This window comes from Jaculus jaculus, chromosome 2 (genome assembly GCF_020740685.1).
Source record: "Jaculus jaculus isolate mJacJac1 chromosome 2, mJacJac1.mat.Y.cur, whole genome shotgun sequence".
Classification (NCBI taxonomy): Eukaryota; Metazoa; Chordata; class Mammalia; order Rodentia; family Dipodidae; genus Jaculus; species Jaculus jaculus.
In genome coordinates this window covers 145957786-145985397 of record NC_059103.1, presented here as the reverse complement: position 1 = coordinate 145985397, position 27612 = coordinate 145957786, and the positions used below count along the sequence as shown (strand labels likewise).

At 39.2% G+C, this 27612-nt stretch overlaps 1 protein-coding gene and 1 pseudogene across 1 annotated transcript in view; both read right to left on the bottom strand.

The window, feature by feature from the left end:
• The window catches only part of Hnf4g (hepatocyte nuclear factor 4 gamma), a 145956-nt gene extending 124214 nt beyond the window's left edge, over positions 1–21742 (bottom strand). The window contains exon 1 of the mRNA XM_045143443.1: positions 21726–21742. The gene's annotated coding sequence lies outside the window, so the exon portion shown is untranslated. The remainder of the gene's footprint in view (positions 1–21725) is intronic.
• LOC101600444 lies at positions 4263–4893 on the bottom strand (annotated as a pseudogene).
• Positions 21743–27612: the final 5870 nt, after the last annotated feature.

The following is a 27612-nucleotide window of genomic DNA, read 5'->3' as shown; positions in this document are numbered from 1 at the left end:
TGTGCCCCCCTTGTGCATCTGGCTAACATGGGCCCTAGGGAATCAAGCCTGGAACCGGGGTCCTTAGGCTTCACAGGCAAGCACTTAACCACTAAGCCATCTCTCCAGCCCAAATCATTCAACTTTTCTCTTCCATTAACTCTGGAAATGGCATTGTGATAGTTAGCAGATGACTATCTCATCCCCATATACTACATTCAACATCAACCAAGTTCTACATGACACAGCCAGTCGTTCTCTTCCTAGCTACTCTTTTCATTAAAAAAAGAAACTTTATCCTCCAATAAATAAGAACTGTTAAGAACTGAAATAATAGAAACATTGTTCTGCTCTCTTGCCAATATTATTAAATTTCACACCTTGGCTATAATTTAGGTGTCCCAGAAAGAAAATATTTATTGTTGGCACACCCTGACAAATAAAAGCTGCTTAATGACTATGCATGACAGCCTGTTGAAGGAATTTTTTTGAATTCACTTCCTGGTTCAGAACCACAGGACTGGATATCAAAGAAGCGTCTGATTAATTTAGAGAAAATTGTATCATAAGATGATCTGAAGTGCTAACTCGTAGGAGTAGCTTAAATTAATTAAAATTTACTGTTCTTATTCATGGTTCAAATATAAAAGGATGGCTTTAAAGTTATATTCCCTAAGATACAGCAAAGTACAGAGCTGTCATGGGTGTGTCTACCTGCATATTTGCATAAACCTCATGCTAACTGTCTTGGCAGGGTACAGCCTCACTGCCTTCCTTAACTAGCATAAAGGACTGTTTGTCAGTGGGCATGAAAGAAAGCCACGGAGATGTGATTCTAGGCAAAGACAATGGCATGAAGGGAATACATAAAAATGGAAGTAAAGGATGTGAACAGCCAAAACAGTAATGATATCACTCAACAAATACTTAACTTATACGATGAACTACAGAAAATAAGGACTATACACAGGTGGAATTTATTTAGTTTCTAGACTTAACTTTCATTTTATCTCCCTATGTATTGTAATCCCTTCCGTTGTGAATGATACTATGATATTCTTACCAAGCTATATAATATATATATATTTATGTTCCTATTTAGTATTAATTTTGCATACCTAGACTAAACTTTGATCCTACCTTCCTAAAATTATTTAGTTTCCACTCTTTGGAATGATGCTGTCATAGTCTTACCAATTTATAAAATAGAAATATCTATATTCACATTATAAATTGATTTTAAACCTTACAAAATGATTATTGGCCTAACATATATATCCCTATGACCTAGAAATTCATTTTGGGGAGCATGCATGAGAGCTTAGGTCCAATAAAGAGTAATAAAAATTTGTTCAGCACAGTTCTGCATTTACATTAGTTATTTTCTCATTACAGTGACCAAATACCTTGGAGGAAGAGAGAGAGGGAGGGAAGGAGGGAGGAAAGAAAAAAGGAAAGAATGGAGGGAGGGAGGAAGGAAGGGAAGAAAGAACGAAGGAAGGAAGGAAAGGAGGGAGGGAGGGAGGAAGGCGAAGTAGTTTAGCTTGGCTTGCAGTTTGAGAATGCAGCCCATCACAGCAGGGGAGGCATGGCAGCTGGAGCACAAAGCAGCTGGTCACATTACATCAGGGAGCAGAGAACAAGGGATGCTGGTGCTCAACTTTCTTCTTTTTATCCCTGAACTTCAGTCCATGGAAGAGCACAGCACAAATACTAGGTCTTCCCCCTTCAATAAACCTAATCTAAAAAATCCCCCATAGACATTGCTAGAGGTTTGTTTCTATGGTGATTTTAAACCCTGACAACTAGAGATTAACCATCACAATTTTTAATGGCTAAAAAGTAAAAATAAGCCAAATGGTCATCAACAGTAGATTTGGTAAATGATTTCCTGTATATTTCCTCAAAGGCATACCGCAGAACAAGATAAATGAACACAATAAAAGATAGACACAGAAATACGGTGCACCAAGAAAATTAATCTGTCTGGTTAGAAGCCCAGTGGTATTTTTGGGGAGCTAACCTTTTTGGGGAAAGGGGAATGTCAAAGGTTATATGAGTTTATGCATTGGTAAAAGCCTGTGTGTATAATTAAAGTTAACTCCAATTTGGTTAAAAATTATCCAGTTAATAACAAAGAAAGAGCAATGGGAAATATATATTATTGCCAGAACAATAAGGACAATTTCTTGAACTACTAATTTAAGTCCTGGATATTAACAAAAGTAAATTGAGACAAAAAATGAAATGTAAGAGATGATATTGATGTAACAAAACTGGTCTGGAACTCACAAAATTCCTGTTTCAGCCTCCCACTACTAAGACTATAGGTTCTCCTTCACTCCAGACATTCTTGATTTTATAGCCAGTTTATTTATCATTTGTATTATTGTGTTTTTTTAATCAGTTCTTTATATGACCTTGTGTTGTTTTGTTGAGAAAACTCTCTCATATTACCCAAGCTGCCCTTGAACTCTATATGGAGCATGTTGTCCCTACAGTTCTATCCTCTTGGCTAGCTACTTGAGTAGCTGGAATTACAGGCATGGGTGGACAATTCATTGGATCAATTATTTTTTTTTTCAAAAAAAGATTTATTTGGGTCCAAGATATCACTTAATTGTAAAATGATTCCCTGCCTTACTCAAGGCCTTTCATTTGCACCCTAGCACCACAAAAGAACAGAAGCAAAACAGAAAGCTATATTTGTGGAAATACATTCATTATAGTCGTGATGTAATTACAAATAGAAAATAATTCACATGAACCTGTACACAATATCAACTGGCTAGTGTTAAGATGAGGCAGAGTGTTACTCCTTTACTGTGTCAAATAGTGGTTCCTTAGACTGTGCCTTACCCTGAGAGAGTCCAACTCACAAGCAGCATTTGACTCCACTTTCTGGATGGAGAATGATTCTGCACCCTGGTGGACATGTGAACAGCGCCATCTGTATGAGACCACCCGCAATGAGATTATAGAAGCAAACATAAAATCCTATCAGGTAAAATATGCCCAAGAACTTACTGGGTACACCACACTGAGGAAAAAGTAAAATAATCCCCTCAGCTGGAGCCCATACAGAGAGTATATCTAGCATGATCAGAGCAAAAAATAATAATAACCAGTCATCTGATTACCTGGTGTGTGTGTCAAGACCTCACAGCTAACTCAGGGACTTCAGCTTCACTGAGTCCTTGCTGTGGCTGAGGCCTGTCTTAACTGCTTTTGAACACCTTACTGGTCATTTGTGTAGACCTGTGGTTCCTCAGTCCTCTTTCTGTCTGTGTACAGTCTTACCCTTCATCTATAGAGCCTCCAAAGTTCCGCACCTCACTTCTGGAACTGAGCAGCAGTGTCTCGGCAAACCTTCTTTGGCTCAGAATCTCGGCAGACACTTTCCGCACCCCTACCAGCTTCCTAGTTTCTGTCAGCCCTCATTCACAGTCCTTGAAGACTCCCGTGGTCTTTTAAACACTTTGTAGCTATTTTGAATCTGCATATGTACATAAATAGATAATGACAGACAGATACATAGATTTACTGTGCGATGTGTAATATGTGACTTGAGTTAATATTAGTAATTACAATTGGAATAGGAGCCAGGGAAATGGCTTAGTGGTTAAAGCTTTTGCCTGTGAAGCCTAAGGACCTCTATTCAATTTCCCAGGTCCCACATAAGCCAGATGCACAGGGGTAGAGAGAGGGCTCAAGTCAGATGCACAAGGGCGCCAAGGGGGCACGCAGGCACCTGGAGTTCCTTTGCAGTGGCTGGAGGCCCTGGCGTATCCATTCTCTCTTTCTCTCTGCCTCTTCCCCCCTTCTCTCTCTCTCTCAAATAAAATAAAATAAAATGAAAGATTGGAATAACATAACTTGTGTTTCCTCAGCATGACTGGCATAAAAGAAAGCAGAACTACTTGGCAAATAGTTGTAGAAAGACACATAGCTATTCTTCTAGCATAGCGAGGAAACTAGTCATACTTGTAATTCCAATGCTGCGCAGGCTGAAGAGGAAATATCTGGAGTTCAAGCCCTGACTGGAATATACAATGAAGACCCTTTCAAAAGTCAAACAATTCTGAGTACATGGCTCAGTTAATAAATTGCTCACCATTCAAACTAGAGTACCCAAGTTTGATACCCGGACCCCACATAAGAAGCCATAAGCCATGGCAGGCTGTAATCTCAGCAGGCTGACAGCGAGATGTAAGAACATGCACTTACAAACGCACACAGAGAAATAATTAATAATAATGATTTTTAATAGATAAAGGCTTATTTTATTTCAATGATCTGTGTGACTGATCATGGAGGCCACGATGTACAGGCACAAGGGAAGCCTCATTTCCTGGTCTCTTCCACTTGGACAAAGTCTTGATCACCTCTTCCTCCTTGGCCTGGAGTCAACCCTCATGGCTCTTGCCGGCTTCCTTGGTCTTAGACCTGCGGGCCTCAGCCTGGGCAGCCGGGAGCTTCCTGCGGACCTTATCAGCCTTCAGCTTGTGCATGTGCAATGCGCTTGCTTTTGACCACATTTCCCTTCACCTTCAGGTACAGGCTGTGATACATGAGACGGCCAATCTTCTGAGATTCCAAAGCAGCCTGCACAGGATCCACATCCTCCTCATCCAGGTCACCTTCTCGGGCATTCAGGCATTGGAAGTACCCTTCTGCTTACATATGCCCATGTGTCTGCCCTCCCAGCATGCCAAGGCGTTTTCTAGCATCGAGCCGGAGAATGGACAGTTACAGGCTTGTGGATGATCTGCCCATCTTTGATCACCTTCCTCATCTGCTGAAGGGAGTTGGCATCAACGATTTCATTGGTCTCATTGGGGTCCAACCAGACCTTCTTTGGCCACATCAGAGGATAGGAAAGACAAGCCTCTTCTGAAGCCTGAGCATACTCATGGCTGCAGCCAGCAGTGAATGGCTAATACCGATTGTTTTTAAAGTCAAACAAAAAATATTCAGTATATTAAAATAATTCACTTTATCCCACCTCCCTAAATCTAGCCTTTTAAAACAATTTAAAAATTCACAGTATTATCAAGGTTTTTGTGTTTAACTCATCAGTCAGAAACTTGACATTAATTTTACCTACTACTATTCAGTAAGGCCTGCAGCTGCATAGAAAATTAACATAACACAATAGCTGTATGAAAACAACCATATAAGTAATGATATTTATTTGCAGGTGTGTATCAAAGCTAATGTAAGAAATGAAACTTAGATATAATAATGGCTATAAAAATAAAAATCACTGTATGAGAAATATTAGCCTTTTGGTTGAGTATTCAACAGAGCTATTATTACTTTTGCAAAGCTGTCATCTTGATCTAAAAAGTAGACATTGTCCAGTAAAAATACTCTACTGTTTCCCTATCTCTACAGCCCCACTGGCCCTCACAGCATAAATGACAAAACATAAGCAAAACTCACAAGAGAGCTTTATTATCCCTGATCACAGTGGCATTTGTTTAACAACTTCTTTTTTCTGAAATTTATTTTGTTCCCCTTCTCAAGATCTCTCATTCACTTTCATAAGTGGAATGCACCTCAAGCAAATGGATGGATCACTTCCTCCACCTCCCATGCTACAGCCATGTCCACAGAAAGGAGTGAACCAACCAACAAACAAAAAGAGTGGTTTCCAGGGTCTGCACTTCAAGTACCTGAAGAGATGAAATTTGGAATGACTTCTGCCCTTCTCCTCAGCAGAAGTGGCAGCAGCTAGGAGCTTGCTAGAAAGGCGGGCACTTGCACCCAGCCTACACTCACTGAATGAAAATTTAGTGAATTCTGCTTAGCAGTTTTCAGGATCACTGGATTCCTAGGTGATTCTGATTCCTACTTAAGTTCAAAACCACTTGAATATGTAATTTTTATATGTGTTGCATCAAAGCTAATTCCTGAAAGGAGCAGAGAATCAGGCACCACCATCAACACCATCTCCTATGTAAATTAGCCCTGAAAGTTCTGTTCATTTTCAGTCACAATTAAGATAGAAATTATAGGGTTTCTGTTTTCATCATTGTGAAAAACTACTTTGCCATACATTTATTCACGAGTCTGGGAAAATATAAAGCTGATATATATATATATATATATATATATATATATATATATATATATATATGATCTAAAACACCATTTCAAAGTTAGATTGTCAGAAAGGCCATAAATAATCATCTCAGCCAATGAAATATTGGTGCAGATTGAGTTTTCTTTGAATAACCTTTAGACTTGGACTAACCCCCAAGGTAGCTATTAAGACACATTGGGGGACCCCGCACTTGACATCTGACTAGCAGTGACTGAGATGAGTTCCAAGAAGACAAACAATGCTCCAGACTTTAAAGTTTTACTATGAAAAAAGATGTAAATGGATTTTTTTTATAATCATGGAAAATGCAAATAAAAATTTTAAAAAAGAAGGAAAAAAAGATGTAAAACAAACTCATACATTGAAAGAATTACTCTTTTGATGCATTAAGTGAAAAAGATGATTGAAGTGACTTCGATTTGTTCCCAGTAAGCTTCCATGTAACTCTAAGAAAAAAGTACTGAGGAGTTGGGATATATTTCCACTTCACAGTGATTATTAAGAATTTAAAACTTATCCTGCCAGGCATAATGGCACACACCTTTAGTTCCAGCACTCAGAAGGCAGAAGTAGGAGGATCGCCATGAGTTTCAGGCCACTCTGAAACTATGTAGTGAATTCTGGGTCAGCCTGGGCTAGAACAAGACCCTACCTTGAAAAACAAACAATCAAAAAAAGAATTTAAAATTTATCTTTATTAATAACTATACTATAGTCCAATGAACATTTTTATTAATTATGAGCATTACTACATGAACAAAACACATGTTGGTTTCATTGCCACTAAGTTATTCTCTTATATTCCTTCCCCTCCAGCCCCCTGCCACCATTACACTGAGGGCCAGGTGACATTACAGAAGAAGTGGTGATTTAAACATGAGTGCTGCTCTCACTGCTATCCTGACAACCAACTCCAGAAAGATGGCTATAGACACTGAGACACTCAAAACTCATCCAAGCAGAAATCCAGAAGTTTTAGAGATCACAACACTAAAATCAAAACTTTTATTTTATGCAAACAAGAGAATGTGTTCTTCTAAAAGATCAAGGCACAGACACCACGAAGTCTCAGGGGCAGCCACAGGACACAATGAGCAGAGACATTCATCTGCGAGCCAAGGTGGAAGACCTCAGATGAGACTAAACCTCCTGTGATACTTTGACCTTGTACTTTTAGAACTGCAAGGAAATGAACTTCTCTTGTTTAACATCCCCAGTCTTTGGAGCTATTTTTTAATAGTTCTAGCACACTGATATAGCTAACCTTAAAATAAGAAATTTATTTTCTTTACTGTAAGGAAAAGAAAAAATAAATTGTGCTAACTACAGTGGCAAATGCTTGTAACCCTAGCACCTGGTAGATAGAGGCAGAAAGGAGTTCAAGTTCAGCACTGGCTACATAAAGAATTCAAGAGTAACCTAGGCTACATGAGATGGCTCAAAAAATAAATAATAATAACAACTATGTTTTTGAAATAATATGCATTTTCATACATATATATATATGGTTTCTTTAAAATGTTATTAGGTAAAGTTTACAATGCACATACTTTTACAGAAATGAATATAAAACTTTAGGTTATATTAATTTACTATATCTTGTTCTTATCTTTTATTCAATTTACTTTCACTACTTCTGAAAGTTACCACCCTTTAGTTTTTCCTTCCATTTGTTTTAAACTGACAAGTTATTCAATGGATAATACTAAACTGTCATTTGCATACAAGATAGTTGTAGAAGAATAAAGATAATCCATGACTGCTCAAGGTCCTTAAGCTTACAACGAAGGGGTTCATGCATGTAGAATTTGAATATAAATGTTTATGTACCATAAAATCATACTTCCTAAAAGGCAGACCAAATGGCTGAACCTTCACCAGGCCCTTACAGGGAACACTTGAACCACCAGACACTGGAGAGGGTATGAAGAAAACTAACCTTAATCTTCTACATCTTCCCTACCCCCTGCGCTCTCTCTCTCTCTCTCTCTCTCTCTCTCTCTCTCTCTCTCTCTCTCTCTCTCTCTCCTCTCTAACTCTTGTATATTAGTTATCTTTTTCCTCCTTTTCTTAGTGGGAACTGACCTGTAACTCCCAGTACCAGTATGTAGCTATCATCCACAATGAGCTTTTGATCAGAGAGACGTACAAGGTTTCCTAAAAGACAGACAGATTTCTGTCAGAGTACTTGATGACCCACCAAAGGTTAGTGTTAAGACGCTACTGCTGAAGGCACCTTACGGGGTTGACATCTAAAATGGAATGGCATGGCTGGAAGTTGGAAGAGAGTCAGTCCCCAGACAGTCAGCACATCTACTGCCAGAGGGTGCTAAATGGGAGACTGGGGGAAAATGCCCAATATCTGTCCAAGCAACTCATGGTCTAACCTACGAATCAGCAAATCACCTGTTGTGATGCCCACACAAGTGCAATAGTGACACACAGCCAAGCGGGGGAACCAACTGTTCTTGATTTGGCTAACTGATCCCCTCAGTGGTATGGTACCCATAGCTGGAGCTGGGAAACAAGTCAGAACCATATCCAAACATAAGCACACTCTCCATTATCAGGCTACCATCAATCATGGGCTACACCTACTAAATTCTCTATAAACAAAAAAAAGCAAGGGTTATCTCATTTGTCCTGGTGCTAACTTACTCTCCATTGGAGAATCTGCTTCTCTATTTCAGATAGATGTAGATCCTAGGGAGAGAGCCACCCCATCATACCTCAAAAGGGCCCCAGCTGAAACTAAGAAAAATTGGTGAAACAAGCAAGGATGCTGCTTTCCTGATGAACCGGATACCAGCACAAGGGGGAAGGAGACCAACACAGAGAAAAATCAACTCATACCAAATCAGAAAGCCAGAGCCACAGAAGCCCCCAACACCTCATCACTGAAGCAGAGTAAAAATGAACTCAACATGGCTCAGGGAAATTTTGCAGAAGCGGGGCTGGAAAGAATGTCAGAGCCACGTGTTGGGTCATGATATGCAGAGACATTTATCTTACCCATAATTGTGGGCTAACTCTATATTGCATGACCCATATACCTCAAACAAGGAGGGGCTCAGGGGAGGGGGTAGGTCACAGAGGAGCCTAATAATGGTACCAAACTGACTGTGTTTGCTGAATACAAAACTAATTAATAAAAATATGTTTATGTGCCTGAAATATAGTGTACTACATTATGTCTGTTATAGAAAACATACATTGATATGCATACATGTGTATATTAGCATCCTCAAATAAGTGGCTCATAAATGACAACACTCACCATAAACCAAAGATTGAATGAGAATATTTTTGTATTTTCTTCCAAATTAGTTTCCCCAATGCAAGGATTCTACTTGTTCTTTAAATCTCTTAAGCCATGTTTTACAAATAATACTTCCCTAAAAACTTTTGTATCAGGGCTGGAGAGATGGCTTAGTGGTTAAACGCTTGCCTGTGAAGCCTAAGGACCCCGGTTCAAGGCTCGGTTCCCCAGGTCTCACGTTAGCCAGATGCACAAGGGGGCGCACGTGTCTGGAGTTCGTTTGCAGAGGCTGGAGGCCCTGGAGCGCCCATTCTCTCTCTCTCCCTCTATCTGTCTTTCTCTCTGTGTCGGTCGCTCTCAAATAAATAAATAAATAAATAACTTAACAAAAAAGAAACAAAACTCTTGTATCATAGTACTATTCAACACAAAATATATTCATTTTCACCATGACTATTTCAAATTAGCAAGTTTATTCAATTTCATAAAATTAAATTCATTTGTTTAAAAATAACATGTGCTTTATATAGGTGAAAGCCACAATATAATTTAATATTATTCTAGGCTTATGTTTAACATATATATGTAAGTATATGTTCTGCATGTATATCATTTGTTCTGCATTACAACCTGAGGTTTAAGACTATTTGAGGATGTATATCAAAATTATTCTCTGCTTTCATAAGAATTTCTTTGTAACTTGGAAACACTTTATCTTTCTAGGAATTCATGCATATATAGAAACAAATATGATCATTAAAATTCATATGCTACATGATCACTTAATATACATTATATATTCCAGTGCTCATATTTTCTGTATAATGTAACTATCATGAGAATACTTTCAGGTAACCAGATTCTTTTTCTGAAAAGGTGTTAACCAAGTAAACTAAAGCAAAACCAGCTTTTAACGTATTTTGGGCCTCCTGGGCCCTAAGAAGTTTCCTAAGTAATTGCTAATCAAATTGTTTTGTTTATTTGTGATTCCTAAGGAGCTGACTGTAGTATTTACACATTTATATTTGACTGAATATTTAACATGCTTTCATTCATTGTGCAAAAATATATGAAATCTCAAAATCAATTGCATAAGCATCAAGTTTTATTTCATCAAATATAAAGCTATTATAATTTTGAGTTATGATATAATAAAATACTTTCAATTAATGCTCAAATTTCACAATCATATATTGAACATGTTGCCCAACATATTTCTGCTTATGCTTGAAATACCATATAAATATTTTTAACCTAATAGATGTTCAAATGGATCCAGGAAATAATTCACATTTTATGTAAATGAATGATAGAATACAAAGAATGAGAAAATAAAAATATTTTATTTAACTTTCAACTACAAAATTACTTTTAAAATATGAGATGTGTTTAAAGTTACAGAACACCTTTAGTGTAAAGTTATTAGATGTCCAAGCCTTGGCTTTGAATGGCATTGTTTCATATTTAACACTGATACTAGCTAGGAGGCCTCAACTGATACTGAATCTCTCTTTGACTCCGTTTCTTCTTCTTCACAAAGGCACTAGTGACTATAACCTTTTGAACTTGTCAAGTATCAAATGATTTCACATATGTACAGCACTTACTGCCTTAGCACACAGAGAATAATTAGTCATAGCAGTTGATAATAGTAGTATGTTTGTACATCAAATCAACAGAAATAGGGATACATACTCAATAATATTAACTTAATATAAGGAGCCATGATAGCAGACAATCTCAATATTTGTCGAGTTTGTTTGCCTTGTGCCAGACTTCATGCTGTGCACTCTAGATGTGCCACGCTCTGCACTGAGTGAAGCGGCTACATTAGCTAATGTGCACAAAGCCCTTCAGCTGGATAAGCTACTTGACAATAAGCACTATGTGGTCATGGGTTGTTTTCCTTTCACTGTCCTAAACAACTTGTAATATGAACTTGATCCCAAGCTAGCTTTACATAGTTGCACATACCTTGCTTGAGCAGCTATGAATGTGACTAGAAATAACGTATACTATGTATAAAATCAAAACCAGTAATGTGAAAGGGCACATTAAACTTAAGCAATTATTAATTCATTTTATCTTCTTGATTAGAGAATATTTTGATAAGCATAAACCATGTATTTGAGAATATGATTATTTTTTAAATAAAAAAGAATCAATTTATTTTTTCCCTTATTTTCCCTCTGGCCCTTGTATATATCTTAGTGTTTCTTTGTATGAACACCACATTTTTAGTTAGTTTTGATTTATCAGGTATCTTCAGTTCTTTAATTGTAGCATTTAATTTAAACTACTTGTTTTGAGTACTTTGTTACTCTTTCTACAGCCTAACTTTTTTTGGGGGGGGCTCTTAAACTGTTTTTATTAACAATGTCTATAATTATAGACCATAAACTATGATAATTCCCTCCCCTCCCCCACTTTCCCCTTTACACTTTCTTTTTTATTTATTTTTAATTTTTATTAGCATTTTCCATGATTATAAAAAAAATTCCCATGTTAATTCCCTCCTCCCCCCCCTGCACTTTCTCCTTTGAAATTCCATTCTCCATCAGAGAATATGATTATTTCAACTACAGTGGATTAAAACCTTATGTCTTGGAACCAGACAGAAGGGTCAATGGTTACAGGTGCTTTCTTGAAAAGCCTCATGGCTCAGGTTCAATTCCCCAGGACCCACATAAATCTAGATACACAAAAATGGCATACATGTCTGAAGTTTCTGCAGTGGCAGGAAACCCTGGCATGCCCAAAGAGCTCTCTCCAAAGAGCTCTCTCTCTTCTCATCTCTCTCATAAATTTATCTCAAATAAATAAGTAAATATATATATATATGATATATATATATATCATATATATATCATATATATATATCATATATATATATATATATATATATATATATATATATATATATATATATATAACACAATTTATTTCTGTGTCATGAAAAGAATCCTTGGAAGTTAAAAATAGTTGAATGTTTTTAGACAAGGAATTGAGAAGTTTTCAAACTTGCCAAGTGTGAGAATTAAAGGGAAGGAGAGAATTAAAAGGAAGGAAGGAGAGAGGGAATGAAGGAAGAATGGAGGAAGGAAGGAAGGAAGGAAGGAAGGAAGGAAGGAAGGAAGGGAGGGAGGGAGGGAGGGAGGGAGGGAGGGAGGGAGGGAGGGAGGGAGGGAGGGAGGGAGGGAGAGAGGGAGGGAGGGAGGAAGGAAGGAAGGAAGGAAAAAAATAATTTCATTTTCTTATGTATGTGAAGTTAGCCTGAGAAAAAATATATCAGTGATATAGAAAAAAGGGTCAGAGCCCTAAGTAGAAAAATGTAAACAGAATATCATGAATCAAAGAAACAAAGACCTTGCTTGAAAAGTAAGTTCTCTGAATTCCCCATGAGATATGAAAATAAATTAAACTTCAAAGGATTTGGTTATGGTATTTTTATCATCTTCACAAATCAATGAAAATTGATTTCATTTGACTTTATTCACCTAGATTCAGTTAACAAAGGGCATCTAAAAGAAAATTCACAAAATCAAGACTACCATCTGGGATTTGGGGAACTTTGTTAACATTCTTTGGTAACTGTGAATTGTCATCTTCCAAGTACAGCGATGTACTATAACCTTTATCAAGATCTATTGTTCCATGGGCCAGGTCTCAGCAAGAAACTGCCCCTGTGTTACTGGAAAAGTCCCGTCATTCTTCCTCTCACTTCTTTAAACTTATACGCACATGTGTGTGCATGTGCATGTGAACACACACATAGATAGAGAGAGAGAGAAAAAAAACACTCAGTTTAGTGGTTATAAAATCTATGTTTTATATTGACTGGCCATTTGAAAGAATGCCCAGTCAATATAGTCATTAGTGGAATACAATGTAAGATAATAATGTGATATCAACCTGTGCCTATAGTATATCTGAAATCAAAAGACTGAACACACTCACTGTTGTTAAGTATGTGAATAATATGTAAATCTTAAACACCACTAGTAGGAATGTAAAACAGTACAAGTACTATGGAAATAAATTTGATGATTTCTTCCATATGACCCAGCCATTCTACTGCTAGGTAGTTTTATTGGACAACTGAAAGCACATGTCCACACAGAGACTTCATGGAGGAATCTTCACAGTAGTTTTATTTGTTGTAGCTAAAGCCTGGAAATGAGCCAGATGTTCATAAAAAAGTGAATAAACAAGAAAATTATGGCATGTCTATATAATGTCATGTTTGTCAGCAAAACATTTAAAAATGAATTAGAGAACACTAAATAAAACAATGAATCTCGAAGTTATCACTACAAATGGAAAAAAAAAAAAAGAATACTGCTTGACACCATGGGTATAAAATTCTAGACAATGCAAACTAATTTCCAGGGGGCAAAAGTAGATTAATAGTTGTGTCAGAACAGTGGAAGAAGGAGGACAGAGTGTATATACAAAAGCATTTAGAAACTTTCAGTGTATTTAATTTACTATTTCTATTGTGCTGGTGGTTTCAGATAGATACACAAAATGTTTTATCAAATTGTACATGCTAAGTATATGCACTTTATTATAAGTCAACTATAACCTAGCCTGTAAATCTGTATTTTATCCAAAGGAAGAAAATATTGACAGATACAAGATAAATGAATAAGTAATTTTACTAGACTTTTCAAAACAAAAACAGCCAAACACAAAAGCCTATATACTGTATGATTCTATCCATGTTACAATGGCAGAGGCAGCACTAGGGGTAGATTGTACAGCTTGTTGTTCAAGGAATGGTAGAGAAGACCCTGTGCACATGGGCACAGGGCATTAAGCTGAAGATTGAGGGTGCACGGATGTCTTCATGGTGGTTATGGTGACATAACTGTGCATTTGTAAAATTCACTGAAATGGGGACTGAAGAGATACCTCACTCAGTAATGTGCTTTCCTCACAAGCATAAGGAACTGAGTTTAACTGCCAGAACCCACATAAAAAAAGTTGGGTGTGTGTCTCATATCTGTAATGCCAGTGCTGGGGTGGTGGAGACAGGCCGACCACTGGGGCTCATTAGCCAGTCAGCCTAGCCTACTTGGTGAGCTCCAGTTCCAAAGGGAGCCTGTCTAATGGAAAGCAGACATCATCTAGAAGATGCCCTGACTGGTTCTCTAGCCTCCATATTCACGCAAAAACATGCATGCATACTCACACAATTTGACAGAAATGTGCACATAAAAGGGGATTTTACTGAATATAAGTTATAGCTCAATAAATCTGCCTTAAATTAGAAAGTTGCACATCATCTCTTATGCAAATCTCTGTAGAAAGAATTAGGTGTCTATACTTCATTTAGTACTCAATAATTATACTTGTTGCAGCAAATAGAAATTATATTAATCCCTGTTAACATGAGAACCTAACAGGATAACTTAAGTCAATTATTAGTCCACGGTGTAGTTTGTACTGCTTGGAAGGTTCTTGGGCTGAAAAGATGGCTTATCAGTTAAAGCACTTGCTTGGAAAGCCTATGGACCCAGGTCCAATACCCCATTTCCCATGTAAGCCAAGATGCACAAGGTGGCACATGAGTCTGGAGTTCATTCTCATTGGCTAGAGACCCTGGCATGACCATTCTCTCTCTCTTTCTCTCTTTCCCCCTTTCAAATAAATAAATCAAAGTACTTGAAAGTAAGTCTCTCAGGGGCTGGAGAAATGGCACAGTGGCTAAGGCACTTGCTTGCAAATCCTGAGAACCTGGGTTCAATTCTCCAGTATAGAACCCATGTAAAGCCAGATGCAGAAAATGGCAATAAATTAGCAAAATAAAATAGTTATTTGTTGGAAAAATTGTTGTTGGAAATAATTACTTTTCTAAAAATTAACCAAAAGTAAGAAAATTATTCTTCCTAAGCACCAAACAGTCTCAAAGCTAGTCAAACTAGCTTTGGAATCAAAGCTGAACAAACCAAGTTTTTCTTTTTTTCTTTTTTTAACTACTTATTTATTTATTGCAAGCAGAGAGAGAGTGATAGAGAGAAGAGAGACAGACAAAGAAAATGGGCATTCCAGGGCCTCTAGCCACTGCAAACACACTAGAATTGTGTGCGCTCCCTTGTGCATCTGGCTTTGCAGGCAAACACCTTAACCACGCTACAGCCCCTAACCAATTTTTAACATGAGTAGTTTGTAGAAATATAATAATTGGAAACTAAAAGTTAATAAATATTGTGATGAAGTAAAAGCCTCCTCCGCAGTCATCAGGGCTATGGCCTTCCCCCCTCCCCTCCCTCTCCCTCCCTGACTAGATCTCATCCTCGGGCACCATCATCACTACTGGACAGCTGTGAAAGGTGGTGGCTTTTCACCTGCCTCTTATCTCTCCCTTTGTATCCACCCTCCAAATTACTTGTAATATTTAGAAAATGAAAGAAAACAAAATAAAAGCATAATCCAATTGACTTAAATAGGTTGGATGGCTTCTTGTAGACTAGCAAGCATAGATATGATCATTGTCACCAACACTCACAGAAGCCGCAATGTGGCCCTGGATTTCTTCCCCCAACATCTCTTTCGAGGACTCCTCCTCTGAGTGCAATTATCCTGCTTCCAACACCTTTCTGATTGTCCTCTGCATGTTACAATCAGAACATCATATGCTTTACCATGAAATCTCTCCAAGCTACACAAGCCAAATGTATCCTCTGTGCTTCCGTTCCCTAGAGCATTATGGTAATTATACCTTATACTCCATCCCAACCACAGTATTGTTTGTCTTCCCGGTAGATTATGTTGAGGGTGGGGATACTGCTTTCTGTTTGCCTTCTAGGCACCTGGCACTATCCCTATAACTTCACTCTTGCTAAATTAACATATATTAGCTTCATTTGTAACCCATACCCGTATCTTAAATAAGAAAGTGTTTCTTTTTAAATTACACATTCCACAGTTTTCAGTTAACATAAGCAAAGTCATGTACAGTATGTAAATCAAGAGAAAAAGTGCTCACCGATTCAAAGCAGCGTGTGTGTAAATGTGTGTGCATGTGTGTGTGCACGTGTGTGTGTGTGTGAGTGTGTGTGTGTGAAGGCACTGAATTTCAGCCTTTCTTATCCAATACGGAGGGCCACACCTTTCCCTCCCACCCAACTTTTAAGATGATACTACTCTGAGATTCCAGACAACCCCCTATATGTTTCCATTGAACTTATAAAAACAACACAACCAGGAAAATTCAAAGTTTTCTCCATTAAACACAGAAATCATTATTTACAGAATGTACTTTTACACTGATGGTAAAAATCAGTACACAAATATTTTAAAAGTAAAACCACCAAGCCTGATCTGATGGCTTGTGGCTTTAATCCCAACACTCTGGAAGCTGACATAAGAAGATCACAGTTTTCAAGGCCAGCTTGGGCTACCGAGTGTATTCTAGGTAAACCTGAGCTACAGTGAAACCTGCCTCAAAAATACAATATAACTCCAGTTCAGATGATATTAGGCAGTGCTTTTAAAAAAAGAAAGAAATACTACCTAAATGCCAGTGCTTTTAACAATGATATAGTAATACTACATAAATGCCCGTGTCAACTTTTTCTTAGCATAACTGAAAATGACTTCTGCTTGGAATAGTAGAGTATTTTCAACAAGTAAAATGTTTGACCAAAATAATGAAAGAATCCATTTAAATGTGATTTGAGAGTACTTTGAGAATATTATTCTCACTTTCCTGTATTTTAAACTAAAACTAGACACATAAAATAATGTGCTCTGGCAAAGACAAAGGGCAGAACTAAAATGTTCACATTGGTTGTACCAATTCCAAAACTAGACTGGAAATGAACTATACTTGGGGTGATTTTTCTTCACACTATATAGCTAAAGTCTCCATAATGTCAGGGGCTGTCTATATTATTCATCATTGTCTTCTAGGCCTGTCAGAAGGGTTAGCTAGGTTTCTAGGACTGCATAAAGTCCTAAAGTCATGTTTTGTTTGTTTGCATACATTTTATCATATCTAGAGAGAGGGTAAATTAAAACAGGTATATATTAATAAAAATGTATTTTAATCAAGCAGTATTTTACATATAATCTTTCTCATTCTATTGCAGTCGCAACACAGAAAGTAACAGGGTTCTCAGTGTATGTCAGGCTCTTTTCCAAATGTTTTCTATGGACTAAAATATCAACCATCATAGCCGTCCTACCAATACAGAATATAATTACAAACATTTCAAAAGTGCAAGCTTTAAAGAGACTAAACTTGCCTAAGCAACCCAACTTCATTTAGTACATTATTGAGCAGGGATAGAAGATAAGATATGTAGTTTCCATCCAGCCTCATATCTCGCTCACAGCATAGATGCCACACTACTATGCAAGTTGCTAGTCAGACCTTTGTGTTTCCCAAAATAACAAGATTATACAATAACAATTCAACTACCTATGCATTTTCTAGATAGTCACAAGAATATGCCATTAAAATGCTGTCAGCTGACTCTATTGGTAAAGAGTAAACTATCACTATCACTATGTATTGAAATACAAGGTGGGGAGTACAGATATTAAGAAAATCTGCTCTTTAAAATGTACTTATAGTGAATGGGAAAGATAGTATTGTACTAACTATATAAGAACTGAAATATGTAAGCACAGTAGTCATCCATGTGATACAACAGGAGCAAGTGTGTTGTTGGCTCTTACACCTGCTTCATGACTGAGAAAACTACCACCCCTAGAGAATGCCCAGCCATGAGCCAGGTAGATAGTTTTTCCTGTGGTATGTCAAAGTTTCATTCTTCACACTCCTTAGCTGAGGTGTCTCTATCTTGAATAATTGAATGACTACATGGAGCTGCCATACTTTCAAAGATCACAGCCACATGCAAATATACAAATCCTTAACTATATGCCTTATAGCTGTGTGTCGTGCCTTACCTAACTTATTTAATTTCTCTCTGTTTCTTTATTCTCATTTGTAGGGAAACTATTAATATTGACTACTTAGTATTATTATAAGATGTTAAGAGGAATTACATGTAAACTGCTTAAAACAATGACAACTACCTGCTAGAAGTCAGTATTAGCTAAAACATGTGTGTGTGTGTGTGTGTGTGTGTGTGTGTGTGTGTGTGTGTGTTTAGCTTCTTCAGGAATAAGAGGAACAATACTTGAAGTGTTCCTTATGTCTGTGCATGTTTTGGAGACCTGACATGAATAGGTATAAGTTCCTATGAGGAAAGAAGAGATGAGGTGTGCAATAGCTCAGTGCACAACCAGTTGTTGGTAGCACAGCAGGAAGTTTTTGTTGTTATGGTTGTTGATGATGTTTTTAGTTATTTTTTGCACCAAATTTCTTTATTTGAAGGAGTAGTACAAATTAAAGAACTTAACTGGATGTTTTGGTACTGCTTAAGGAAAAGGTAACCGCACCATGCATGTCCTGAAAGCCTGCCTCTCCTCAATCATGATTTCCCAGGGCAGGCTTCTCAAGGAGATATTCTGCCATACCAGATTTTGGAGTTCCCATCTTGCTCAAGTTTACAAAGTTTTGCAGAATCCAGCTGGACAACGTGGTTCAGACCTGTAATCCCAGCACTAAGGAGGATGAGGATGGAAGAATTCTGTGAGCCTGGGCTGCAATGTGAGGCCTCCACTGAGGATATAGCTCAATTGGTAGAGTACTTGCCTAACAGGTGCAAAGCCATAAATTCCATCTCCAGAACATAAATGGGATGTGGTGGTACCTGCCTGTCATACTAGCACTTGGCAGGTGAAAGCAGGGGCATCAGAAGTTCAAAGTCATCCTCAACTACATACAAAGTTCAAAGGCATCCTAGAGCATATAAAATAGTATTATCATCAGACACATAAAAGAATCCATAACTCACAACTATAATCTCTAATTCAAAACTATGCTTTGAAAGGAGAGCTTGAATCCTCTCTCATGAAGGTGGCACACACAGTCATTGAGAACCATCAACTCAAAACAGCAACTATGAGGTCACCTATGGTCCACACATCTGCAAAGAAGTTCCCACTTATTAAGCATCAATACCTACAGCCATTTAATGTGTAGATGACAGCAAAGGCACATTTGAAAAGTCCAGAAAAGGATGGGCATGTTGGGCAAATGCTCCACTTCTGAGCAACATCCCAACACTATGATGGAATTTTACAGCTTCATTACTATCTTTTTTACAGTTTTAGAGCAAAAACCTCAATATATACAATTCAAGTTCCAGGAATGTTATAACATCACACTATATTAAACTCCAAAGCTGAGAAAATAACTTTTCAACACAATAGTAGTAACATTTTAAACATAATTATTATCCCGTGTCACAAGCACCGTAAGTATACAGTAGACATTTTTGAAAGTTCTTTGCAATATCTGCTCAATTTAAAGTGAGCACCCCCCTTGTGCCAGCAATAGTTGTATTCACATCACTTGTTTATAATAGTAAGAATTTTTAAATTTCAAACAGTGGAAGGTGGAGGAAAAATGTCATCCTCAGCTTCGTACGAAGTTTAATGCCATCCTGGGATAGCCTTGAGTTCATGTTGCACAAAGGGAGAGGGGAGGAGAGGAAGGAAAGAAAAAATGAAGGAGTAAAAGTAAAGATAGAAAAGGAAAGGAAAACAAAATTAAAATACAAACAACTATTTGAGAGCATATTGGCTGACTATATAAAGTATGCAACTTTAAGAAAGGATTTGTACATATAAACAGAGGAATAAAAATATTCAATGACAAATTTTGCAATACTGGTATGGTGTGAATCTTGTTTAATTTTTGTTACAGTGAAAGATAACTGGGTATAACATGGAGACTGTAGAACATGAAGTCAACAAAGGCTACATACATATAGAGTAGAATAAGGAGGGTCATTCACTTTATAGTTTTCTATAATTTACCAGTTATTTTATAGACCGGTATTACCCCATAGTTCCTATAGTTAGTAGAACTAACAGAAATTTAAAAGCAAGTGGGGCAAACTTATTACTTGCACCATAGCTTTTTGTTTTTAATTAATGCCTAAAGTTAATTTCTGCTACCCATTTGCTTATGGCCACAGTTGTGAAGGATAAAGTATAAAGATCTTGCAAGATCTTTGACAGTGACATATTAGTAATGTGTTAATTCCCTGAAGCATGTTGAGAACATTCTTGTATTAATAGGCCTGTAAGTGGAGGTGAGGAATAGAAGACAATTGGTTCCCAACTTTGACTCTACTTTGAAAAGTGAAAAATGAATACTTTACCAAACACTTACTGCCTCCTTCTCTGACTTACATACACCCCACTCCCTTAAATAGAACCAGGGGGTGCCCAAGATTACTTGGTTATAGGCTTTACACACAACAGACCAGGTGACTGGAGGTGCACAGGAGGTGAAAAGAGAGGATGCGGGGGTGAGAGAGAGCAGAGTTCACTTTATCATGAACAGAGGGGCTAGCTGAGAAGGAAGAGGAGGAGGAGTTCAAGGCTGAATGCCTGCTAGTAAAAGGGAGAAGACACGTGAAGTAAGTGGGAAAGCACTGTAAAGTAACTTAACCCCAAACAGGAAGTGTACTGTCAAAGGTGTCCAATCTGTAGACCAGCCCAAGAAGTAATGACCTTCAGTGGTATACTGTGTTCTCCTGCTCCAGTCTTTAGGTGACAACCATTTTGCATATCGAAGAGGAGTACTTTAGCTCAGTGGGCAGACTGCCTTCAAATACACCCCATTAGGTATGAATTATGATGTCAATTCCAAGATCTTATCGTAGACTGCCCTGTTCCCTTGAGTATGAATGACTGTCACTTAACTCCCATGCGGTTTAACTCCACATCAAAGAGGAGAAACAGGACCTATCTTCCCAATATTTAAATAATATATCCAAAGTTGCTCCCAATAGCAAAACTGGAGGATGCACACTCCCCCAAATGCCTACAGTAGAAAATACACATGGAAACAGACCAACAAAGGCCATTGAGTGATGCTCCTGGACCAAGTAGCACTCCCCCCACCACCCCACCGCTTCTGTGGTCCATGGACATTTACCTGCTCCAAGGACACTAAACACCTCCAGGAAAACACCCCTAGAGATCTGTCATTCACGTGACCAGCTCCAGCCACCAAAGCTTCCAGAGCACCCAAACAAATGCAACTTTTCTTTTCCCTCGGCTTGCATACTCCCCCACCTCCCATAGGACTCCCCCCCCGCCCCCCCGCCCCCCCGCCCAGCGTGCTGCAAGAGGAGGCCGGGGAGGGGGTCTGCTCCGAACACTGCCAGGCCTGGGGGTCGCGGGTTCAGCAGCCCCAGGGCCACCGAGCCACCACCTCATGCGGGACCGCGGCCAGGGTGGCCTGGGTCAGCCGGGGAGCCGCGCGCAGGCGGAGCGACTTACCCGCGGCGGGCGGAGGAGCGCGCGGCTCGGAGCTCCCGCGTCGCCGTCAGCCCCGCCGCGAGCGCTGCATCCCCGCCGCCGCTCGCCTCCCGCCCCGCCGGCGTCCCTAGCCGGCCAGGAGGAGGGGAGTGCTGGGGAGGGGCTCCCTCCCGGAGAGCTAGCTGCAGGGTTCGCTTGTTTTGGTTTGTTTGTTTGTTTGTCCCGGTCTCCAGCAAAGACTTTGTTGTTGTTGTTGTTGTTGCTTTTTGAGACCATATGCTGGGAGGATATTAGCTTTGCTCGATGGCGACGGGGCCGCGGCCTGACTCTCACCGTGCGATCGATTTACTAAACAAACGGGAACGTGGGTGGGGATGTTAAACAGTAACCAGCAGCCTCAATGAAAACTGAAAGCCGCGCGGCTCCGGGGCCAGCGCCGCCGGGACGCGATCGCTTCCCGGTTCTCGCGTCCCCGGCAGGCCGGGTGACCGCGGCGGCGACCGCCACGCGCGCATCCCGCAGCCCCGCGGCCGGACGCCTCCAGCCCGAGCTCCGCTTCTCCCTGTGCTCAGGAGCCCGGCCTGTCCACTTCCAGCCTGTCCCCGGCCTGCTTCAGGTCTAGCCTGGTCACCTCGGGCGAGGGAAGTGCTTTAGGACTAGCGGTTGCCGGGACAAGCCTGCTGACCCTAGAACCAAGGTCTAATCCCGAGCCGGTCAAGTTCAGAAAAGGGCGGACGTCTCATTAAAGGGAATTACAAGGGTTCCCAGAGGCAGGACTGCGGTCACACCACTAGGGGACTTCTCTCAATTGCGCCTTGGGCCTCTGAGCATGAACTCCTCCATGATGCTCCTGACCACTTCGATCTGCAGGAGTTCCAGGAAGAGCAGGGATAATAAACACATCTCCCTACCTAACACCTGTGGTTTTAGTCATTGAAAACCCTTTTACTTCTGCATCTGATGGAAAACTTCCCTTCTCTCCTGTATTCACTGACGCCTTCCAAAGCTTTCTTGCTGTCAAAGATGCCAGGTTTATCCCTGGTCATTTTGGCTAGGGAGGAATGCAATCAGGGCTTTGATATTTATTAAAAAAAAAAAAAAAAAAAAAGAGGCTCAGCAATTTAACTTGGTGGTTTCAGGAATGAATGACTTCACATCCAACACGTAATTACTCAAATGAGATAGTTACTTAATCTGCCAGGTTTTCTTTTCCTACCAGGAGGTCGGCTATTATTTTAAGACATAATAACAATGCCATGGAGATCAAAGAGCTAGTTTTTTTGTTGTTGTTGTTTTGTTTTCCTTTTTAGAACGGATTTACTAAACTTTCTCAGCTTCCTCCTTCCAAATATCTGGCTGAAAAGGTTCTTTATAAACAAGTGGCTGGCTGATTTAGAAATCAGAACAAAAGAGACAGATCATATACTATTTTCTTTTAAGCCAGTCTCTTGAGCAAAACACCTTCTTTGGGTACTCATTGCCCAGAAGACTTGCAAGCAGACAGGAAAATAACTTCTGTCCTCCTCATCTGCAGCATACCTGCCTACGACTGCCAAGTTGGGAGACTTACCACTAATGAGTTACATTGATTATGCCACTGTTTCATGAGTGGGTTGTTTACAGATCTCCAGTGGACATTCTCAAAATATATTTCACATACATAAACAGTAAAAGTTGTCAAGTGATATGCTACTATGTAAGTGTGTAATTAAAGCATATAGGAAGGGAGAAAGTCCAGAGACAGGCATTCCCAGTCCTCCTTTGCAAACATTTTAATGACACCTGACACTTCTTGTTCCCAGCAAGCAAAACAAACAAACAAGCATATTTTAATACAAAAGCCTGGCTTTATTCCACTGTTAATCCACAGTGTCAGAAGGCTTGCATTTGAATGATCCCTTCCTCTGCAGTTCAGTGGTGGGATCACAGATCTTTTAGGAAATGTTCACTTTCTGTATTCAAAATTCTGTCCAAACAACATGTAGAACTTTTGCCAGAGAATCCTATCAGAGGATTTTTCCCTAAATATGAGAGAAATGGTAGGGCACCCAGGGCAGAAAACTGTATTCTTGGGTGTTATGACAGAGAAGCATTATATTTTGTTTAGCATAAAAGAATCTCAGAAAAGTTAAACTGTTCATGGTCAATTTTCTGGGTCAGGAACAAGAGAGTGTTTTGGGTTGGATGGGTGAATGGAAGATGGATGCAAACTACTAAGAACTAAATGAAAGCCGTCTAGTTTGACAGGGTTTACCACGTAAGCCAATTCCAAACGACCAAGCTTGAAAGCATCACTTATATTGTTCCTGAAACTAATTTATGATGATTCTCCATGGCAGGGCTTTACATTGCTGAAGCTGAAAACTGCTGAATGGAGAGCTACTGCCATGCTCAGCAGGGCCAGGGTGAGGCGGCACAGACAGCAATAGGAATGAAGAAGTCAGGGGAATTCTTCAGGTATAAGATTGCAATATCTCAGAAGGCAGAGAACTTTCCTTTTGGTTAGTTGATGGTTGGAGGGAAATTATACAAGTGCCTCAGTTGCCCTTTTAACCTAACATGGAATGTTCACGATAAGGCACAAAACTCGCTTTCATTCACTTTCCTATTCAAGGTCTGGTTCAGCCTAGAAGCATTCTCCTTTCTCAGTAATCATTTCATACCATTCTTGTCTTCTTCCCTGAGCCGCCCAGGCTGTCTGGGCAAAAAGTCCAGGTTTACTCTGAAAGGTTTCTGGATGAAATTAATTAAGGGTACCCAAGGGAAAGGTCTTAGCATCTGTATCTGACCTCTTGGGATAATATTGTCTCTTCTACCCAGATCATTCACACCTAACCTTCTGAAGTAATTCAGTATTCCCTGCTCTGGGCATCCAGAGCTGATTTATGGTAATTCTACTTCCTGCCTTTGGCATCTGTAACTCACCTCCTGGGGTAATTCTGCACCCCCTACTCTGGTCATCCAGAGCTAATTCTTTGGAGGTAATCTCATCCCTATCATCCTGTGCATAAATCCATCACACTATGTGAGACTAGTACAATCTCCAGACAGAGATGGACTGGGTCCATTGCCACCTTTGCTGCACAGATTCAACATGACAACCCTCAACATTTTCTTGTACAAGCAGGAGTCCGCCCCTTCAGCACCTTTTTATTGACAAGGGGGATGTCCACCTGGCTTATTAAGGTTCACCTGAAACAGAAATAAGGAAAAAGTATATATAAAGCTCATCTCATAGTATGCCATACAAACACACACACACACACACACACACACACACACACACACACACACAGCCCTCTCCCAGATTTGGGCAAATCCTCCTGACATGTTTTCAAAGCCACTCATCTATACAGGAATGCTGGTTAAATTTAGAGTCCTGGGCTGCTTGTAAAGGGTTCTGCAGCTCAACTGGTAGAGCTATATTTGACCCTAAATAAATACAGTGGATAAAACTATGAGGCTTCACTGGAATTTCTCAAACTCCATGGAGACCACTGAATGCTTTATTCATCAGTGAAGGCCTGTATTCCAGTCACTGCATCTGGAAACAAAAGAAGGGTTAGGCCCTTAAGGTGAAGTGAGAGTGATGGGAAGGCAAGCTTGTCCTGAAATCATAGTGCAGGCCCTGTACCTCAGGCTTTTGTTGATGGCCTAGGTCTCTTTCAGTGAACTAGCAATCCTTTGGCTTCCAAGCACAGCCCAAAGCTAGATCTCCAGAGCTCTGAAACTGTAGATTCCCAATCTGATAAGAGAGATGAGGGACCATTTCATCTGGAGCGCTGATTGCCCAGTTGCATCCTATGAGGGAGGGCCCTGGACTTGGAGCAGTAACAGACTGCAGCTCTGGGATTTGGTGCCCTCACCTGCTATTTGCCTCATCAGGCTTCCAACAAACACCACTTTTTTACAACCAGACCAAATCAGAAGAATAGACAAGGGTGTGGGGGGTAGAGAGGGGAAATGAAGTAGAGATGAAAGGAGAAAAAAAGAAAAAGGGAATGAAAGTGAAAGGAATAGGAGGAAAGAGAAAGCACAAAAAGAATATGAGCAGAGAAAGCAAATTGAACATTTGCAGTGTGGAGTGCAACCTGAAATATCCTAAAGTAAAAACAAAACAAAGCATCCAGATATTTGTCTGGTCTTTGAGTGGGATGGTGGGTGAGCCACATAAAAGCATTAAAGAAGCAAATATGGCATTAGGTGACCTACCTGCTATCTAACTTGGTCCCACATTAACTCAAATGAAAACTACCTTTTCTTTCACAGTTTAGGAGTACCACTGTAAGCCCATGTAAGGAAGGCCACAGAAAAATTCCCAGATTCTCCTTCCTGTTCATAAAAATGCAAAGCATTTCAAATTCAACATCTAAATTGAACCTTCTCTGAGTATGTTATGAATTTGACAGACACACTGTGAAAATCGAACACTTAATAATTCTTAGTGTCAGCATATAGTTCTTGCAACAAAAATCAAACTACAAGGATGGACCCCTTCTCTTCTCCCACCCCCCTCTTCGTAAATTTCCTGTTGAAGTATTGATTGCCAAGGTCTCAGCAAGATTTGCAAACTTTTACAGTCATTTATGGTGCATGCAATAAAAAGAGGCGATATGAGCACGCTAGTTCAAGGTGTAATGCAAAGATGTATTTGGTGCCCTTGGCAACTATCTGTGAGACCTGTTTGTCTTTGCAGAACACACCCTTCTCTGCAATGAACCCCTCTGTAACCAAGATTGGCCCTTTGCATGGCCAGATCCTTGGCCCCTTCATGGAAAGTCACACACCCTTCAAAGCAAAAAACTCAGTTAGAGCAATCTCATTTCAAGCTGGGGTCCAAAGGTGGGTAAAGCTTCTATATAAATCTGCCTGGAAGGGGGAGAATATCTTTAACAATAACTTACTTTCCTATTCTTTATAAATAAATTTTAGTTAAACTGATTATTCTCTAACTGTTCCTTTCATGGCAGGGTTCCAAGACCTTTAACTGTAAGAAAATAAAATTAATGACATTTTACCTAGATAATGCACTATTTTGGGTTGAAAGTATCCAAAGAAAAAACAGGGGGTGAGCTGGGCACGGTAGCAAATGCCTTTAATTCCAGCCCTTGGGAGGCAGAGGTAGGAGGATTGTCATGAGTTCAAGGCCACTCTGAGACTACATAGTTAATTCCAGATCAGCCTGAGCTAGAGTGAGACCCTACCTCAAAAAAACAAACAAAAAAAGGGGAAGGGGAATCTTGATTATTTTACATACAAATACTTGACAACATAAATACAGATTTGTTGCTGGATTTCAGCTTTGCAGTTCTTAAATAAAGTTACTTAAGAGCACTCCAATTTTACTGTGTAATTCTAGATAGAACTTAAACAGCTTATTAGAAACCCTATAGTCTTTTACTAGTCTTATTGTACTTTTCTTTTTTTTTTTTTTTAAATCACTATGAGTTAGAAGATGGTAGGATATGGGGGAAAAGAGACTCACTTATAAAATTTTCTATTTTTAACCAAGTAGGTTTTTTCATCTAGTGCTGCACATGAAAGTGGATGACAGCTTTTGAGTTATTCAGAATCCTAAATATGCCATCTAGTGGGCACAAGAGAGAACTCCTGTCCCAGATATCAGATGACACCTGTTTTATTTTGGTTTTGGTTTTGTTTCTTATTTACAAATCAAAATGAGTTTACGAAATAAAAGAAACATGTAATTATAAAGATAAAGAAAAGGAAATAAGTCATTATGTTGGGGGCTGTACACCCATCATTCAATTGCACTTCATATCCTTTCCTGTTTAGAAACCATTGAGGTTATTGATGTTTGCTCAAATAATCAACTTATTATTGGACTAATTTTCTTTTTGACATTTCTTTGTTATGCAGATTTTTTAAATTGATTTTATTTATTTGA